Source organism: Chlamydotis macqueenii, chromosome 3 (assembly GCF_036417535.1).
Source record: "Chlamydotis macqueenii isolate bChlMac1 chromosome 3, bChlMac1.mat, whole genome shotgun sequence".
Lineage (NCBI taxonomy): Eukaryota > Metazoa > Chordata > Aves > Otidiformes > Otididae > Chlamydotis > Chlamydotis macqueenii.
In genome coordinates this window covers 122,344,172-122,355,990 of record NC_141558.1, presented here as the reverse complement: position 1 = coordinate 122,355,990, position 11,819 = coordinate 122,344,172, and the positions used below count along the sequence as shown (strand labels likewise).

General features: G+C 45.5%; 1 long non-coding RNA gene across 1 annotated transcript; it reads left to right on the top strand.

The window, feature by feature from the left end:
* Nucleotides 1–419: 419 nt before the first annotated feature.
* LOC147601470 (uncharacterized) lies at nucleotides 420–4,665 on the top strand. Its single transcript, XR_015257992.1, has 4 exons — nucleotides 420–547; nucleotides 1,250–1,374; nucleotides 1,550–1,672; nucleotides 4,590–4,665. It is a non-coding gene; the product is annotated as an uncharacterized LOC147601470 (long non-coding RNA).
* The last annotated feature ends 7,154 nt before the right edge of the window (nucleotides 4,666–11,819 follow it).

Genomic DNA, 11,819 nt, shown 5'->3' with positions numbered 1-11,819 from the left:
GTTCAACCCGCCCGCCCCAGGAAGTGAGGGCGCGAGCAGCCGCCGCGGGGGCGGGGCCGGCGCGGCCGTTGGGCGGGAGGGGGCGCGCGGCGCGGCCGTTGGGCGGGAGGGGGCGCGCGGCGCGGCCGTTGGGCGGGAGGGGGCGCGCGGCGCGGCCGTTGGGCGGGAGGGGGCGCGCGGCGCGGCCGTTGGGCGGGAGGGGGCGCGCGGCGCGGCCGTTGGGCGGGAGGGGGCGCGCGGCGCGGCCGTTGGGCGGGAGGGGGCGCGCGGCGCGGCCGTTGGGCGGGAGGGGGCGCGCGGCGCGGCCGTTGGGCGGGAGGGGGCGCGCGGCGCGGCCGTTGGGCGGGAGGGGGCGCGCGGCGCGGCCGTTGGGCGGGAACCCTGAGGCGGCTCCCGGGGAGGGCGGTGCTGCGGCCGGCGGCTCTCCCTCCCCTCAGGGGAAAGGCCCCGCTGTCACAAGCCCGGAGGAAGCCTCCAGCCCCAGCTCCCGCTCAAGGGAGCAGTGCTTCGGCCTCACCATGGCGGTGGCTTCGCTGCACTCGATCAGGTTTATGCGTCTTTCTTGTACTGGGGTGCCCATAAGGGGGTGCCGTATTCAAGGCACCATGTTGCGGGGGCTAAGTGAAAAAGCGATAATCACTTCACTGGGATGCTGTTAAGCCACCAGCCCAGTCGGGCTGCACTGCGGGATCATGTTTAATTAAGTGCCTACCAGGGCCCCAAGGGACTATCTGCCCTCGGCTGGCAGCCTGTCTGTCTCAATGCATTGTTTAGCCTATCCCAGACGCAGGACTTGGTGTTTTTCCTTGACTTCAATGAGATTCCTGTCAGCCCCATGCCTTTGGCTTGTCCAGGTCCCTCTAAATAGCAGCGCTGCCCTTGAGTGAAATGATTACCCTCCCAATTAATGGTAATTAGGACAGTCAACTTCCTTAGTTAGCCTAGTAAGCTGACCAGGGGAAAAAAAAATATAAAAATCACTATACAGGCCTGAGCTGCCTCCTTGTCTGATACAGAAATTTGTTTGTTTGCCGAAGACTAGCTTGGCTTGAAACTAACTCGTGATGAAGAATTTTCTAACAGTGACTCCAAACGTTAATAAGCCCTCTTGTAAAAATATTTACACACTCTTCTTCCCCACCCCACCCCCAGTAGAAGAAACAGTAGGACTTAGCACTTCTGGATTTTGTCATACTTTGACGGTTTGTCTTATGAGGCTCCTTTAAATTACTCTCATATTTCTCCATAGGAATCTGGGCTTTGATCAAACAATTCCTTAAAGCCTGAGTACAGGTCTGGCCATTACTTACTGACACTGAAGTGGACTCGGCATTAGCATCTGGGGACAGGAGGCAGAGATTGCTCCTAGCGAAGGTGAGTTTAGCAGCAGCTATGGGCTTCCACTGTTCCTCCAACAGTGCGGGAGCAGGGAGACAAGCCTGCCCTGAGCACCACTCACAGTATGCGGAAATGAAACACTGACAGCAATTTTCCTTCTCAAGAGCAGGTCACCTCTCCCAATGACTCAGTGATATTCTCTCCTCACCAGGTATTCAAATAGTACCTGCAATTACCAAAGAAGACTTGTGTCAACAGCTTCCTAGCATTGTAGAGATCCCTGCCTTTCTGAGCTGTAAGTGTCTTGCTACAATTAATGGCAGCTGAGGATTAAGTAAGTAAGAGCCTCACAAAACACGTATTTTATCATGGGATACACATAGACCTGAACTCAAAGACTCTATATAACAATTGTATTAATCCTTTAGCTATTCTTGTGGCTTGTAAAAAAAAAAAAAAAAAGTTTCTCTAATTTATCAGTGCCCTTCCTGAATGGATAGTTTGAAAATTGGATGAGGTGTTTAGCAATATTTAGACCTGAGATACACAGTGAAGAAAAAGAAACAGCAGTAGAAATTATTTGAGAAGACACATACTTGGCTGAAGTTCCCTTGTGAAGAGGTAGTACAGAAAGGACTTCTTTTTCTTCAGCTAAGAACTGAGGAAACCTGAGGAAAACACACTAGTTTTTCTACAGATTCTTTGATAAAATAAATTATTGGCCAAAACCAAGAGGTTTGAGATATAGAGGAGCCAAATTAGGATAATGACAAAGAGCTGGTGTGCAAAAGAGAGAATTGAGGGAGTGTTGAGGAACATTTTATTGTGTGGTACAAGGTGCTGAATGAATTTCTTTGTGTCCTCAAAGAGCATGAAGGGGGTGGCAACACAGATCTCCATGAAGTGGCTAAGAAGGAACATGTAAGACGATGGCTCCAAATATATGGGAGTCTTCCTGTAAATTCAAAGGACCAGCAAATAAAGACTTGAGGGTGAAAAGAGCAAAATACTTACTTTAAAAGTAATTTATAAGTAATTTCTAGCCACATTCAACCCAGAGGAAGTTTGCAGTTCAGGCAAACTCTGCTGAGGAAAAAGGCAGAGTTGCTTCCATTCCTAAAACCGAACAGACTGTTCCTAAAACAGGAGACATGTCACACTGCTGCTAATCCCTGTGAGGTAGGTCGGGCTTGCACAGATGAAGAATATACACCTCATTTGAACCCGATCAGGAGCATGAAACGGGAAAGGGATATAAAGAGAAAACAAGGAGAGACTGTAAGAGAAGACAACTGGGCCAGAGCATTTATTACTTTTGTGATTACTCAGTTGCTCTGTTCCTTGCAAAACTTCCTCTCCTTTAGTTTCATAAGGCTTCTGTTAAACTTGTACATCTCCAACTTTTACCCTATATGTGCATGTTGCTCTGCTGGCTTTGCATAGATCTTGAGAGTTACAGCTTTTTGACTTCCATACTCCCACTGCTGTTACAGAAAAGGTTTAGGAATCAAGCTGTCAGTGTAGATTTCAACAGCTGTTGATGGAAGTATGTCTATTAACCACAATTAAGTTTCGGATAGAATTTGGAAAAAGATATGTATGAGTTCACTTCTGTAGCTGTTTGTTTTATTATTTATTTTAACATGGGAAGTTCAACTACAGTATGGAAAGAACAAGTGTGGTAGACCCGAATGCAGGGAGAGATGTCCACAACGTATCTTTCTCCCGTTCTGTGATACTGCAGGCACAAATATTTCCATACTGGAATGCTTCTTTACCTTGGTGACCAGTCCCTGCTCTGCACAGAGGACACCACTAAAATGCATTGTTTCCTAGACTTCCCTAGCAGTAATTTTAGTGTTTCTCTTGAAGGACGTGAGAAAGACTGTGCTTTGTACTCTGTAAGTATTTTCCGTGTACAGAGTCTTTATGTTCACTGAACTAAAATTTAGCCTTTTGCAATAGTGAGGCTTTCCACTAGAAAAAGGAGGGAATTAAAAACTCATTGGTTTAGGTGTGTGGTATAGAGCATATAGTTAGAAAACTTTTTCTCTAAGTTTGTTTCTATTAGATTTATTTTCTACTTTATTGAATGTTGTCCTATTATTAGGCTGTGTGGGTGTCTCATGGTAAAGAAAGGTATTTCAGCATTCTTGATGTGTTTTCTTTCACTGTGTGCCATGATAGATTCATGACACTGCCTAGAGCCAAATAAATTATTGTAACACTCATTTTCCTGAAATATACCTAATTTCACCATCTATGTAATTTTTTTTCAGTTCTATACTGGATTTCCAGAACTATCCTTCTAAACTTTAGGAATTTGGTTTTGATGGATTGTTTATAAAACTCAAAAATAAGAGGTTACTATCACGCAGACAGCAGCTACTTTAATACTTACAATTTTAATTTAATCTGTATGTGTGCCTAATGAAATAACAATTGGAATACATTTTTCACTATATGAATGGTAAAAGAGTTTGCAACTTGGTTTATAATTTAAGACAAATAATGTAGTAGAGAATAAACTGACCAGAAGTAAGTATTCCATGCATGTTCTAGCATGGATTTATTAACCTTAAAGCTTGTTATATTTAAGGAGAATAGTTTAGTTTAAAACAGACAGATCGGTAAATACACAGCACTTAACTAACTGTTGGAAACTCACCATGACTCTGCCTTTTTTATCTATTTAAAATTAACAAAAACTTTTATACAAGAGTTTGACTTTTGACCAAGAGTGTTCGTATCTGTCCTTCATAAATAAGACTACAAAATTCACTGGAATATTAAAAGAAATATATAAAGAGCTTCCTTGTTCATATGAATCAAGTTCGTATGAATCTAATGACTACCCACCAGAAGGTAGGTATATAATGACACCTTTGTAAAGAAAGTCAGTGAGGCTACTGTACCCATAATACTTCTAGCTGAATGTAGTTTTGAAGAACATCTCTGACTAACTTTGAGTTTTGCTTTCTTGCGTAAATGTGAAGAACTAGAGTTGTCCTGTCAAGTGCTCCAATTTGAAGATAAGTTATCAAAGGTATTCAGCATTAAAAAAATGTATCTCGTCAAAAAACCTGACCTCTCATTTGTTGTTTATGCTTCTTATACAGGGAAGTTAATGTTCATCACTATATAGGCACATTAGTTGTGCCCTACCTTCTTGCATGGCTGCTCTTGATCTTGTAGTATTAAATAATATAAAAAATTACACTTTTTCCTCTTGCCTGCTTGTCCAACTACAGAAGACACTTGGCTACCGAGATGACGTTTGTCATACAAAGACCAGAACAGCAGTGCACCAGAGCACCACAGTGCTCAGTGTACTTTCTGCAGCCAGAGGCATCCATCCGGGGGCTCGTGTCAGAGATCCCGGGGGCTCGTGTCAGAGATGTTACCAAGAGAATACCTGGCCTCATACGGCCTACAGACTATTATCCATTACTGGTCTTTCATGTGGGGGCCAGCGACACAGCTAGCAGCAGCCTAAGAAACATCAAAAGGGATTTCAGAGCCCTGGGTTCTACAGTCAAAGACTCTGGGGCTCAAGTGGTATTCTCCTCTATCCTCCCAGTCGAAGGGCAGGGACCTGAAAGGGCCAGGTGTATCTGGCAAGTCAACTCATGGCTCAGGGAGTGGTGTTACAGCCAGGGCTTTGGGTATCTTGACCATGGGGCGTGCTTTGAGAAGCCCGGGCTGCTAGGGCCGGATGGCGTACACCTAAACGAGAATGGGAAGACTGTGCTTGGACGTAGGCTTGCCAGACTTGTCCGGAGGGCTTTAAACTAGTGTTGCTGGGGGAGGGGGAGCACAGTTCAGCCCACGGCTATCGGCATGGCGCCAGTGCCAGCACCAAGCGCCCAGAAGTCAGGGAAGGATCGCAGGTAGGTGCAAATAAACCTAATCTGCGATACCCACCTTTCTTACAGGGGACAACGAATCCTAGCACAGGAGCTGGCGGGGCTTATCGACAGATCTTTAAACTAGCTACGAAGGGGGAAGGGGACAAAACAAGGCCCTCAAGGGAAGAGCCCAGGGGAACGGTGCTCGATCTGGGGCTGAGGCAGCTGTCTCGGCTGAAGTGCATCTACACCAATGCACGCAGCATGAGCAATAAGCAGGAGGAGCTGGAAGCGATTGTGTGGCAGGATAACTATGACCTGGTTGCCATTACTGAAACGTGGTGGGACCACTCCCACGACTGGAGTGCTGTGATGGAAGGCTACAAGCTCTTCAGAAGGGATAGACAAGGAAGGAAGGGTGGTGGTGTGGCCCTTTATATTAAAGACTGCTTCGACGTTGAAGAGCTTGGGGTTGGGAATGATACAGTTGAGTGTCTATGGATAAGGATCAGAGGAAAGGCCTGTAGGGGTGACGTTGTGGTGGGGGTCTGTTATAGACCGCCTAATCAGGATGAAGAGAAGGACGAGGCGTTCTATGGGCAGCTTGAGCGAGTCGCGCAATCGCCAGCACTTGTTCTTGTGGGAGACTTCAACTTCCCTGATATATGCTGGGAATATCATACAGCGCACAGGAAACAGTCCAAAAGGTTCCTAGAGGGTGTGGAAGATAGTTTCCTTATGCAACCTACCAGGGGTGGTGCCCTGATTGACCTACTCTTTACTAACAGAGAAGGACTGGTGGGAGACGTGAAGGTTGGGCACTGTCTTGGGCAGAGCGACCATGAAATTGTAGAATTGTCTGTTCTTGGAGATGTCAGAAGGATCACTAGCAGAACGGCTATCCTGAACTTCAAGAGGGCGGACTTTGACTTGTTCAGGACGCTTGTTGCGAGGGTCCCTTGGGAGTCGCTCCTTAAGGGTAAAGGGGTCCAGGAAGCCTGGACGCTCCTCAAGATGGAGATCTTAAAGGCACAAGAACAGGCTGTTCCTGAATGCTGTAAGGCGAGCCGTAGGGGAAGAAGACCGGTGTGGATGAACCGGGAACTATTGTTGAGGCTCCGGAAGAAAAAGAGAGTCTATGTCCTCTGGAAGAAGGGACAGGCTACTTGGGGAGATTACAAAGAAGTTTCTAAGGTATGCAGGGAGGAAGTTAGGAAGGCAAAAGCTCAGCATGAACTCAGATTGGCCACTGCAGTAAAAGAGAACAAGAAATCCTTTTACAAATATATCAGTGGTAAGAGAAGAAATAAGGAGCATTTACACCCTTTACTTGATGCAGCGGGGAATGTGATCACTGAGGATAAGGAGAAGGCTGAGGTCCTCAACGCCTTCTTTACTTCTGCCTTTAATAGGCAGATCAGTTATCCTCAGGGCACTTCATGCCCTAATCTGGAAGTCTGAGATGCCAGGCCGAATACACCCCCTGTGGTACAGGTGGAGACAGTTAGAGAGCTCCTTCTCCATCTGGACTGCCACAAGTCCATGGGACCGGGCGGGCTCCATCCGAGGGTGCTAAGGGAGTTGGCGGGGGTGATTGCCGAGCCGCTCTCGGCCATCTACCAGCGGTCCTGGTTATCTGGGGAGGTCCCGGAGGACTGGAGGCTTGCCGATGTGACTCCCATCTACAAGAAGGGCCGTAAGGAGGATCCGGGGAACTACAGGCCTGTCAGCCTGACCTCAGTACCCGGGAAAGTTATGGAGCAAATCATCTTGGGTGAGATCACTCGGCATATGAGTGGCATCCAGGGGATCAGGCCCAGCCAGCACGGGTTCACGAAAGGCAGGTCATGCTTGACCAACCTCATTTCCTTTTACGACTGGGTGACCAGACTGGTGGATGAAGGAAAGGCTGTTGATGTGGTCTACCTGGACTTCAGCAAGGCCTTTGACACGGTCTCTCACAGTATTCTCCTAGGGAAACTGGCTGCCCGTGGACTGGGTAGGTATACCCTTCTTTGGATAAAGAATTGGCTAGGGGGCCGTGCCCAGCGGGTGGTGGTTAATGGAGTCAAGTCCAGCTGGCAGCCTGTTACAAGTGGTGTCCCCCAGGCGTCGGTACTTGGGCCCATCTTGTTCAATATCTTTATTGATGACCTAGACGAGGGGATTGAGTGTACCCTCAGTAAGTTTGCAGATGACACCAAGTTGGGTGGCGGTGTTGATCTGCCTGAGGGTAGGGAGGCCCTTCAGAGGGATCTGGATAGGCTGGATCACTGGGCTGAGCTGAATGGCATGAGGTTCAACAAGGCCAAGTGTCGGGTCCTGCACTTTGGCCACAATAACCCCATGCAGCGCTATAGGCTCGGAGCTGAGTGGCTGGAGGACTGTGAAGAGGAAAGGGACCTGGGGGTGTTGGTTGATGCTCAGCTGAACGTGAGCCGACAGTGTGCCCAGGTGGCCAAGAGGGCCAACGGCATCCTGGCCTGCATTAGAAATAGTGTGGCCAGCAGGAGCAGGGAGGTAATCATCCCCCTGTATTCGGCACTGGTGAGGCTGCACCTCGAGTACTGTGTTCAGTTTTGGGCCCCTCACTACAAGAAAGACATTGAAGCCCTGGAACGTGTCCAGAGAAGGGCAACAAAGCTGGTGAGGGGTCTGGAGCACAAGTCTTATGAGGAGCGGCTGAGAGAGTTGGGATTGTTTAGTCTGAAGAAGAGGAGGCTCAGGGGAGACCTCATTGCGCTCTATAGCTTCCTGAAGGCAGGTTGTGATGAACAGGGGTTTGGCCTCTTCTTCCAGGCAACAAGCAGGACCCGAGGAAATGGCCACAAGTTGTACCAGAGGAGGTTTAGATTGGACTTGAGGAAAAACTTTTTCTCTCAAAGAGTGGTAAGGCACTGGAACGGCCTGCCCAGGGAGGTGGTGGAGTCTCCGTCCCTGGCAGTGTTCAAGAGGCGGCTTGATGAGAAGCTACAGGATATGGTTTAGTAGCTGTGGCAGCAATGGTAGTGGGAAGACGGTTGGACTAGATGATCTTATAGGTCCCATCCAACCATGTGATTCTATGATTCTATGATTCTATGATTCTATAACCTCCAGGGAGCAGAGATGCCAGGAAGAACCTGGTTTGGGAAGCATACGATGCCTACACAGGAGCTAGAGGAACAGCTTGCTTGCTGGTTTTGAAAAGAAGACTACTCAGCAGGGAAACTGGGGCAGAAAGAATGAGATTCGGAACCTGAAGGGCAGCCTGTTTCTAGTGAAATGTCTCTGCATTGGTATCTTTGCGTATCTTCCAAGGTATAAAATGGAGGGGCAGGAAGTCATTTGCAAGCCTTATGTAATATCCAGGCCTGTAAAGAGGTGCATGCTGGGCGATTCCTCTACCCACACAGTGCTCCACCATGCAGGCATGCCTCCTCTCCCTTATCTTTGCGTAACTCAAGCATAGACCTCCTACAAGATCATCTCCCACCTCTAATATGCATCTGTTCATTTTCTGCCTGTCAAGCCTCTTCAGTATTTAAAAGAAAGAAGTTGTAAGAGATAGGAGAAGCAACTTTCAAGTTCGAGTGCATCACATCCAGACAGACCTGATAAGAAATCTGGATTTTTATTGCCTGACTTCTTTTTCTTTCTTTTTTATTTTTCCAAAGTGGCATTCTCCTGCTGTGTAAGGAACTGTTTCTTGCAATATGTTTTTCCTCAGCAATAAAAATATCTCCAAGGCAGAAGTACAATTCTCTTTTTAGACCTGACACCTCCAGGGCCTGACATATGTGGCTGAGTGAGTTAGATGAAAAAGTATTATTAGGTTTTTATTAGATTATGATGCAAGCTCAAGCTGGCTGGGCTCATCCGACAGTAAATCTAGCACAAACATCTGTGGCCAAATTCTGCTCTCATACACGTTTGACCACGGTCGCTATTCCTCTCTCCTATGATACTGGTTCCCTTCTATCAGTTGTGATAATAGCATGATTTACAATGTAAACAAAAATCATTGACATAGAATAATTCTGATTTTGCTCACAAATTAAATCAGAAATAATGCTATTGGTGGCAAAGGAGTTATTCTTCCTTATACAATACGTGAACCCAGAATTCAGGCCTTTACCACAAGACTAAGATTTGTTCGGTATGGCATGGATATTTATTTATACATGGCTTTGTACCATCAGTGACTTCCTGTTTCAAAAATAACCCTTTTTCAGCTCCTTTCTGGCAGCTGCATGTTGTGTTAAATAAGTGAATCCAACTGTGTGGAAGTCAGGTAGACATGGAGATATTCTATTGACTTCAGCAGGGCCTGCACAAGAACTGGGTATCTGAAAGCTGCACTGGGCACTGCGAACACAGCAAGTGCTTTTTCCATTCCAGGCAGAGTGACAGTCTCACTAACAGCAGGCAGCTCTCTTCACAGTATGTCATTCTGGTTTTAAACCTGCTCCGAATGCTGCAGGAGCTCAGCAGTGAAGCAGGCTGCCCAAAAGCACAGATGTAAACCCAGCCTAAGTTCACATATGTTCTATGGCAGAGTATCTCCTGTGCAATCTATAACACAAAAAAAATATATGCTGTAACTGTTTCTTAAAGGTCAGAATACTTCAGGACTTCCTGCAAAAAGAATAAAAGCTCACCTGAAAAGATGGTATGTTTAAGAAAATGAAAACTGTCATATCATAAGCTAAGTTCTTGCTTATAGTCAACTTTGCGGTATATGTCTAAAAGACATATTGCAGCAGAGCCGTAAATCCAGATGCCATTGCATGCAGTTCTCAGGCTGAGCTTCCACAAATTCCAACCTTTGCAAATATCTTTTTTATATGAATCTGAATTTAGTGCTGAGATAAGCAACATCTGATGAAAGCAGCAAGATATACATGAAGCAATAAAGAAATCTGCACTATCTTTTCAGAGTTTGTAGCTATTCTCTCCCACTGTAAGAAAATATATCTTCATATAAATGGAGTGAAAAATATTATTTCTGGCCCCCATCTAAAGTTAATGGGTTTGTTGGCTTGATATGTGTGCCAGTATTTCTGAGACTTCTGTGGGAATGATCTTCTCTAATAATTTTCAAGTTTTAATAAAGTAGTGATCATGTGTTTCAAAATAGGTATAAAATCCTTATTCTGGACCTCCTGTTTAACCAGCGATTACCTACAACTCTGGGCATGTTTATGCTGTTCCTTTCCCCCTGACCTGTGCATTATGTAGACGGACATACTGACAATGTAGACAAGAACAACTAACAAGTAATGCTCAGTCTTTTTTTTTTCTTTTCTTTTTTTTTTTTTTTTCCTGGCAACCACTTAAAGAAGGCAAATAACTACACAAGATATTGCAAGGCACTGGAAAAATCTACCTATACAGATAAACTTACTGAAATGCACAATTAATGTAAAAAAATGTAATTATGTAAATACATTCTGCCATAGCTTTGCCACTGTAATTCTCCTTGCTCTCCCTTTCCCAGGGACCATTTAAAATAAGTTACTCCAAAGAAGAATTATATTGCAATATGATCTGAGTTTATCTCATCTCTCATCTTGCATCACTAGTGTCCAATAGACATTTCAGACCACTTATTCCTTTGGACAATGATCTCAAATTGTTCCTGGAATATTAGGAACAAGATCACTCTCAGTTATACTCAAAAATCACATTGATTTTAGAGAGGTTAGTTACTTGAATGAAAATTGGATGCAATCCAAAAAGTTTTATGTATTGAAATGTAAAGCAGACCGAGTTCAAAATTCTTGGTCCTGACAGTGTCTTTTTCATGACCAGAAATCCAGATGAATGAAGAGCTAGCTGAAACACCTGATTTTATTACCATTGACAGGCTGGGTTCTTTCTGCAGCATTGCTATGAAATGTAATGAGAAGATTGCTTACATTTCACGGTAATTTATGTGGCGATAGAAATGTTTCTTTCGGCTCCAAAAAGAGGTGGCGCATAGATCAATAAGCCTCTGCAAGGATGTATTTATGAATGGGCCTCTGCTGTTGGTGACTAAGTGCTCTTACAGGTGCCAAAGAAAATGAGCCACCCAGATAACTGCTTCCAGCCTAGTCTCCATCTGGTACGGAGCATCCCCATAGCTCACTGTGCAGCTGCTTGCGTGTGACAGTTGCCAGAGGCCCATACGCTGCTGCTGTCAAAAGACTTTTGGGTAGTTTGTCACCTAGGAATTGCAATTGCCTTGCAGGTAGGGAGATAGTGATCATGGGCCTGCTGTGGTAGTCCCTATTCAGGAAAAACTGTTCGATTTGGCAGGAGCTTTGCTTGAAGAGTTACTGCTGGATTAGGCTACAGATGGTTAGATTGAGAAATCGTATCTTGTTGCTGGGACATATGAAAGCAGAAGTCTTTTTAAATGCAAATTGTCTGAGAAAAAGACTACTCAAGCTTCCAGGAAGCTGAAATTCTAGTCTTTTATTTGCCAAGGCAACAAAAATCTTCAAATACACAAAGACAATCAGCAACCAGTTATCATCCCATGATTAAATGCAACTTCTGAAGTGTCCAGAAATATTTAAGCCTATTGTAACTTTCAGACATGTGGTTTGATCGTTCAGGCGGTCAGTGTAACCAAAATCATTAATTTATCTCTGGAGGGTTCCTGTG